Here is a 9,098-nt window from a genome sequence, read left to right on the forward strand (position 1 = left end):
TGTTCTTATTTTTCAGTTTCCACCTTCTCCACAAGTCTTGAGAGCTCTAGAATATTCCCTCCACTATATTAACACAAATCCAAGAGAAAAAAAGGATTAATTACCAAGAATCAAGAGGATCAAGTGCAAAAGAGCACTAGGGTTGATAGAAGTCAAGAATTCCTTTAGTATTGATGTTGGGGTTCTCTCAAGTGAATTATATCCATTCAAAGATCATCTTTACATGATCAAAGGTGAGTTCTACATTCCTTTCATGTACTTGAGTGGTTGAATGACTTGGATTAGGGAAGGAAGTAGAATATGGAGCTTAAATATGGATTTAATGGTATTTTGAGTGGTAAGTTAACTTGAGCCATGGTTCTTAATATGCTATGAGTATAATTTTGTTATAAATGATACTAAGGATGTTGAGGAAGTACCATGTGTAAATGAATATGGTGTTGTATGGTAATTATGATTGTGGATGACTTTGAAAGGGTGTTTTGAGAATTGAATATTATTTAACTTGAAGAAGTCTATTGATTATAGTATTATGGGTGTTGTTATTGATGATTGGGAGCTGCTTATTATGTGGGGGAAGTTGTCAAAACAAAGGAAATGCCGCCTAATTTTTGTTAGCTCTTAGTCACTTTAGTTTAAACTTAAGTATGTATTCAATTATCTAATCTTAGTACGAAATCCCTTGAATGTAGAGTCGTGAGCTTGGAAGGAGAGCATTTAGTAGATAAAGTTAATGAGACGTAAAGGTATGTAAGGCCAGTCCCTTTTCTTTCAAAGGAATGACTCCTATATTATGATTTCCTACATACTTCCATGACCTTCTTACATTCCAAAAGTTGAAAGTCTAAGATTACAAGAGCTTCTTATGAGACAAAAATAAGACATGTTTCATGATAACGAGGATGATGATGATGATATTATGAGCTTGATAATCTTATTTTATGATTTCGTTGATGCTATTCCTTGTTGTAGGCTCACCTCATGATATTGCTTCCTTCAAGGTGAGACATAGCATTGATGATTATAATCGGAGGTTACCGACCTTATGTCACTCCGATAAAGTCATAGCTTTCACGTGGGCTCTCATGCATGCTATTTATAGTATATGATATACATGGATATATGAGTATGTATACATGGGATACGGGAAAAAGGGCGAGGCGTTATATACGCATTACCACCTGATCAGTTGGCATATTATGATCTCGTCCCGGGCGCGGGATGCCCGAACGCGGCATATATGGATAAATGGATTGGGCTGCACGTTTCGCAGCGATATATGATATTATGGATCGGGCTGCACGTTCCGTAGCACTATTATGTTATATATGTATATGAGAAATGTTTTCTGTGAAAGCTAAAATGCATGATATCCGCCTTCAGAGGCTAGCAGTACAGGTATTCTCTTTATCTCATATTTCTTTACTTCTTCATGATGTTATTATTCATGCCTTACATGCTTAGTACATTATTCGTACTGACGTCCTTTCTTTTATGGACGCTGCATTCATGCCCGCAGGTAGACAGGGAGACGGTACGGATACATAGGGCATTCTCAGTAGATATACAGGAGCACTCCACTACTCCGGAGTTGCCGCTTATTGGTATATTATTTTGTGTACATATTTGGGGCATGGCGGGGTCCTGTCCCACCCTTTTGATTTCGGTATTCCAGTTAGAGGCTCGTAGATACTTATATTTGGGTAGTAGATGTCTCATGATCTCTTCAGTGTATATTCTGTACATCATTTTGTACCCTCGTGGGCTTATATATATAAGCATATTATTGGGAGATGTGTAGTGATTAATTCATAGCAAGTTTTACTTTGAGAAGTTATGCTTGTCAGGTTGAGTACGGTAGTTAAGCATGGAAAGTGGTGCTTGGTAGCCAGCTCCGGGTACCCATCGTGGCCCTCTAGTTTTGTCGTGACAGCTCTCCTCACACTTGTCGGACCACTGGAAGGGTATCTCTTTTTGTGTCAAACGAGTCAAATGTGTAGCAATAAAGGAAAACCCCTTCACGAATCGACGGTAGTAACTAGCCAACCCCACAAAACTGCGAATCTCCATCACTGATGTAGGCCTACCTCAATCTCTCACCCCTTCAATATTTTGAGGATCAACTATAATCCCTTCCTTCGAAACCACATGCCCCAAGAAGGACACCGGCGCAAGCCAAAATTCACACTTAGAGAACTTGGTGTATAACTCCTTATCTCTTAGCAACCCAACAACAACCCTCAAGTGTTTTTTCATGATCTTTCTTACTCTTCTAATATACTAGAATTTCATCAATAAACACTAACGCAAAAGAGTCTAAGTATGGCTTAAAAATGCCATTCATCGAATCCATAAAAGCAGTTGGGGCATTAGTAAGCCCGAAAGACATAACCAGAAACTCATAATGCTCATACTTGATTTGGAAAGCTTTCTTAGGAATATCCTCTGCCTGAATTTTCAACTGATGATAGCCCGATCTCAAATCCGTTTTCAAAAACACAGAAGCCACCCTGAAGTTGGTCAAACAAATCATCAATACGAGGGATGGGTTATTTATTTCGGATGGTGACTTTATTTAAATGGAGGTAATCAATGCACATCCGCATAGTGCCATATTTCTTTTTTCACAAACAGATTAGGAGTGCCCCACGGGGAGACACTCGAACGGATGAAACCCTTACTAAGAAGATCCTGAAGTTGTTCCTTTAATTCCCTCAACTCTACTGGTGCCATCCGATATGGTGGGATAGATATAGGGCGGGTCCCTGGCTTTATGTCAATGCAGAAATCAATGTCATGGTCCGGTGGAATGCCCGACAAGTTTACGAGAAACACCTTCGCAAACTCACGTACCACGGGAACTGACTCAAGAGATGGACCGTCAACACTGGTATCACGAATATGTTCCAAATAAGCCTAGCACCCCCTATCCATTAATTTATTTGCACGAATAAAGGAAATAATTTTCTTCGGGGAGGGACTAAGGTTGCCCTTCCACTCCGGCCTAGGCACTCCGGGCATAGCTAAAGTGACTGTCTTGGTATGACAGTCCAGAATTGCATGATAAGGAGCTAGTCAATTCATACCCAGAATGACATCAAAATCTACCATATTTAAAATCACTAAGTCAACCCAGGTGCCATACCTCATAAGTGTGACAGTACAAGATTGAAAGACTCTATCTACAACCACAGAGTCTCCAACTGGAGTAGATACATGTATAGGGGCATCAAGTAAATCACAGAGCATATCAAGACCCATAAAGAAATATGTAGACACATAAGAAAATGTAGAACCTGGATCAAACAATACAGAAGTCATCTGGTGAAAGACTGAGATGTTACCTGTAATAACCGCATCTGAGCCCTCAGCCTCTATCTTGCAAGGAAAGGCATAACAATAACCCGTTAGTAGCCTGCGAACCATTGCGATCAACCTGCCCTGTCTGAGCTCCGCCCCTGCCGGGCTGATGCCCAACACTACCAGACTGAAACCTGCCTCTGTTAGGCTAGGTGCCACCTCTAGTGGCCGTTTAACCGCTGTAGCGGATCTATTTTTTTCGATTCATATTTGCACTTGCCTCATCTAAAAAGGAAAGTGTCACAGGGAAGTACGGTTGTCAATCGTACTGGGAAAAAGGAAAAAATATACTTCTACGTAGATGGTGCTCTAAATGGACTTTATTCTAGAGTCACAACCTAATTTTTAGGAAATTAGGAAAACCAATTCGAAAAGGGTTCATTCAAAACGGTTAAATTTTAAAAGAATCCTAATCTGACCAAAGTTCGGGTAAGGGTTCTGGTGATCCCCCGGGGAAGGTGTTAGGCACCCCGATATTAAGGATCCGTAAGATACGGTTGATCTACGGGTTCTAACAGTATGCCTTATGAATATGAACTGTTTTTGATAAAAACTGCTTTTGTTTTGGACTTATCATGACCCAATCGGAGGGCCATGACGGACACCCGGTGCTAACTCACTCGGGTACCTCTTATCGTACATTCATATTCACATCTAGGTGGGCCGCATGGCCTACTCATAATTTCTATACATCAATGATACTAATCTCATTGGGCAAGGACACATTTATATCATCATCATCAACAATGCTCATATCCATATACGCAAGCCGACAAGGCTAACAAAATAATATACCAAAACGTGAGCCGACAACGCAAAAGACATCTAACCATACACAACTATCTACGAGCCTCTAAAGAGAGCATGTAACATTATATAGACGGGACAGAACCCCGCCATGCCCATATGTATGCACACAAAAGAATAATACCAACAGCTGCAGTTCCGGATCAAATGGAGCTCCTCTATGCAGTCCTTGAACAAGTAACCTATGGATCAAGTCTGTCTCCCTGTCCACATGCGGGCATGACACAGCCTTCACAAACAAAAGGACGTCAGTACGAATAATGTACTAAGTATGTAAAGCATAATCAACATCATATTAAAAGCATAAGAAATAACATAAGATAAGAGAATCATGAGGGAATAGAGCCATTTGTACCTCTAGTGGCATTCATCCTGTTTTCTTACCCATTTTCTAATAGGAACCCCCTTCCCCCATTTCTAATGCTTACTTATATATTAGCACCATACCCGACCATGAAGGTTTGGTGTTTCACATACCCGGCCATGACAAGGCTCGGTGTCATACATACCTGGCCCTACCAAGGCTCAGTGTCATCCGTACCCAACTGCAGTGGTGCGCGCGCGACAGTCGTCATACCTGACCATAGAAGCTCGGTGTTACATAATAGCCATACATACTTATACACGTATACATAAGAGTCCATAAGTATCATTAACACCATCATCATCATCGTGTTTCGTTACATCTTTCCTTAAAGGATCAACTATCATATAAAGGAGGTAATAGCATCGTGAAAATATTGAGAATCATGAGCTTTAGCAATTCTAGGGATGGAGTCATTTGGAAGGAATTTTGGAACACATGAGAAGGTATATAGCAATGGAATTATGCCTTAATGAAAGAAGGGTTAGCCTTACATACCTCGTTGTCTTCTTAACTACTTAACGTTCACTGTCGAGCTTGAAAAATCTACATTTAGAAGGATTCATATCATGGTTAAGCCTTAATGATACTCTTACATTCAAACTAGAATAATTCATGATCTAATGAAAATTGGGCAGCATTTCCCCTATTTCATCAACTTTCACCATATTACAAAACAACTCCCAAACAACCATAATAACATCCACAATATCATAATCAAGTAATCACATTCCATTAAGTCTTCAAAATTCATTCTCATATTCAACTTATACTAACAACTTCTCATCAACCCTTAGCACATTTTTGTACAACGCTTCCTAATCATCCTTATTACCTTCCATAACAAGATTATATCCGTATTATACTAAGAATCATGAATCAAGTTAGCTTACTACTCAAAAACATCATAAAAGCTACATTTAGATCTCCTTTTCCACTTTCTTCTTCTACCCAAGTTGTTCAACAACTGAGCATTCTTAATAACATGAAATAAACATGAAAACTAACCTTTTATCTCATAGGAATGAGCTTTGGAGCAGCTATCAACTTATATGAAAACCCTAGCTTCAATAACCAAGAATTTCTTGTAGTCTACTAACCCTAGCAAGACTTCTAACACATGGATATATTGATTCTTGCCTCTCGATCTTTGTTTTCTCTTGGGTTAGAGTGGAATATGCTTGGAGAAGGGTTTTGGAGCTCTCAAAACATTTGGAAATGTGGGAAATGAAATAAAAGAACCAAGGGTCATCTATTTATACAAAAATAAAAATCTGCCCGATGGGCTTATACAGACCACTTATACGGTCCGTATAAGTGGACCGTATAATACCACCAATAAATTACCTCTCTCTGTAAGGGTCATGTTATACGGACCGTATAAAGTTATACGAACCGTATAAGTGGTCATATAACTCACAGTTATCCGAAACTCTCTCTCGTTGATTCGTTTGACTTCTAATCCTTGTGGAACCTTCTTGGCACTTATATAACACTTCATTAACGATGCAATAGGCCATATATCAGCCCCTCAAGACATTACCAAATAAATATTAGCTCAATCATAGCGAAAACCTTTCCGAACACGACTTAAATTTCACTTCCTTCAGCAAACTAAATTTCACATATTCATATAACTTCAAAATCTTATTGTGCACACTTTAAGCTATCTAATACTTCCCTTAATATCGTATGGATTTCATAATCACCTTAAGCTCACGTTAGCCTACTCACAAGGCAACAAATCTGAAATTTCCGAGATGTAATTTTCTTCCCCCCTTAGAAACATTCGTCTTCGAATGTTAGGTTCTTGGGGATTATATAAAAATTTTGCCAGAGTTTTCCCTATAATATGGCACTACCATCCTGTCACAGCAACCAAAAATACATCGCCTCACAGGGCTATAACAACAACATTAAAACCATGGCCACACACGACCAAGAAAGCATCAAGGGAAACACTACATACCTGAGGACAATGGTGTCTCTGCCTGAGTCTCCTCTGGAGGTGGAAATAAATGCGGGTACCTGAACTTTATGTACTCTTCTGCTTCCCAAGTCATTTCCTCTCTATTATTATTCCTTCATAAAACTTTAACTGAAGCTACATCTTTGGTTATGAGTCTCTATACTTGCCTATCTAGAATGGCAATGGGAACTTCTTCGTAGGATAATTTCTTAGTGACTTGAATATTAGCTACTGGTACAATTCTGGAAGGATCTCCAATGCACTTACGAAGCATCAATACATGGAAAACTGGGTGAACTGACTCCAACTCAGGAGGTAGATCTAATTCGTAAGCCACTTGGCCTACCTTGCGTATAATCTCATAAGGTCCAATGTACCGAGGACTAAGCTTGCCCTTTTTGCCAAATCTCATGACGCCCTTCATTGGCGACACCTTCAAGAATACCCAATCTTTCACTTGAAACTTTAAGTCTCGTCGACGATTATCTGCATAAGATTTCTGACGACTCTGAGTTGTTAATAATGGATCCTATATAAGCTTGACTTTCTCTATAGCTTGCTGGACCAAGCTGGCCCTATCAATTTGTCTCTCCTCCTTCGAACCACCTAATTGGAGACCTACACTTGTGCCTATATAAAGCCTCATACGGGGCCATTTGGATGCTAAAATGATAACTGTTGTTATAAGAAAATTCAATAAGCGGTAAGTGATCATCCCAACTACCTCTAAAATCCAATACATATGCCCGTAGCATACCCTCAAGCGTCTGGATGGTACGCTCGGTCTGCCCATCCTTCTGTGGGTGAAATGTCGTGCTAAGACTCACCTGAGTCCCCAAACCTTCTTAGAAAGTTTTCCAGAAATTGGCTGTAAATTGAGTCCCTCTATCGGAGATAATAGATATTGGAACACCGTGAAGTCGCACTATCTCTTTAACATAATCTTCTGCTACATATGTAGTTCTGACCGGTAAGAAATGAGCTGACTTCGTGAGTCTATCTACAATCACCCATATAGAATCATACTTACGTCGAGAACGGGGTAAGCCTGCAATGAAGTCCATATTAATTATTTCCCATTTTCAAGTAAGAATTTCTATAGCTTGTAACAATCCGCCGGGCTTTTGTGCTCAATTTTCACTTGTTGACAGTTAGGGCACATTGAGCTACGAATTCCTCTATGTCTTTCTTCATTCCATTCCACCAATATATAGATTTAAGATCATGATACATTTTTGTTGCTCTGGGGTGAACAGAATAACGGGAACAATGGGCTTCTCTTAATATTTGGTGGCGTAATCCTGCAACATCAGGAACACATAACCTGCCTCGGCATCGGAGAACTCCATCTCCAGAAATCTCAAATGACGATTTCTTCTCTTGAGGAAGTGTATTTCTGTAATGAACTAGCATGGGATCCTCGTAATGGCGCTCTTTCACTTCAACCACTAGTGACGAGACCGCTGAATTCTGAATGGTAGCTCCCATATTGCCTGAGTCCACTACCCGAACTCCTAGGCTAGCCAATTGCTGGAGCTCACGAGCTAACTTTCTTTTCTTTGGCTGCACATCGCATAAACTTCCCATGGATCTACGGCTAAGAGCATCAACCACAACATTTGCTTTTCCGGGATGATATAGAATGTTAACATCATAGTCTTTTAGCAACTTCAACCATCACCTTTGCCGCAAATTCAATTCTTTCGACTTGAAAATGTACTGGAGTCTCTTGTGATCTATATAAACATCAACATGGACACCATTCAAATAATGTCTCCACATCTTCAATGCGTGAATCACTGCAGCAAACTCAAGATCGTGGGTTGGATAATTTTTCTCATGTTTTCGCAACTGCCTTGAAGCATACACAATCACCTTACCATGTTGCATTAACACACAACCTAACCCAATGCCTGAAGCATCATAATAGACAACATAGCCTTCCGATTACACTGGAAGCGTCAGGACTGGGGCAGAAGTTAATCTATTCTTTAGCTCTTGGAAACTATGTTCGCAAGCATCCGTCCATTGAAATTTAGCTGATTTCTAGGTTAACTTCGTGAGTGGTGCAGAGATAGAAGAAAAACCTTCTACAAACCTTCTGTAGTAACCTGCTAAGCCCAGAAAACTACGAACCTCCGTAGGTGTTGTAGGCCTTGGCCAAGTCTTCACGGCCTCAATCTTCTGGGTATCTACCCGAATTCCATCGGCTGAAATAATATTCCTCAAGAAGGTCACCGAATTCAACCAAAATTCAAACTTAGAAAATTTGGCGAATAACTCGCGAGTCTGGAGAACCTTAAGGATGGTATGCAGATGACTCGCATGTTCTGCTTCGGATCGAGAATATACCAGGATATAGTCAATGAACATGATCACAAATTGTTACGACCCAACCCCGTGGGCCATGACTAGTGCCCGAGCTGGACACCCATACATACTCACTTACCAAATCGGCATACCAACGACTTATTCATATTCAACATACTCTAATTTATGCAGATACTAAGAGCAAATGTCATCTTAAGCGGTAACATATAACAAACATATCATACAGAAGCCACCAAGGCTGTCGTGAAACATATCGCCCAAAAACAT

Source organism: Lycium barbarum, chromosome 12 (assembly GCF_019175385.1).
Source record: "Lycium barbarum isolate Lr01 chromosome 12, ASM1917538v2, whole genome shotgun sequence".
In the NCBI taxonomy this organism is placed as follows: Eukaryota; Viridiplantae; Streptophyta; class Magnoliopsida; order Solanales; family Solanaceae; genus Lycium; species Lycium barbarum.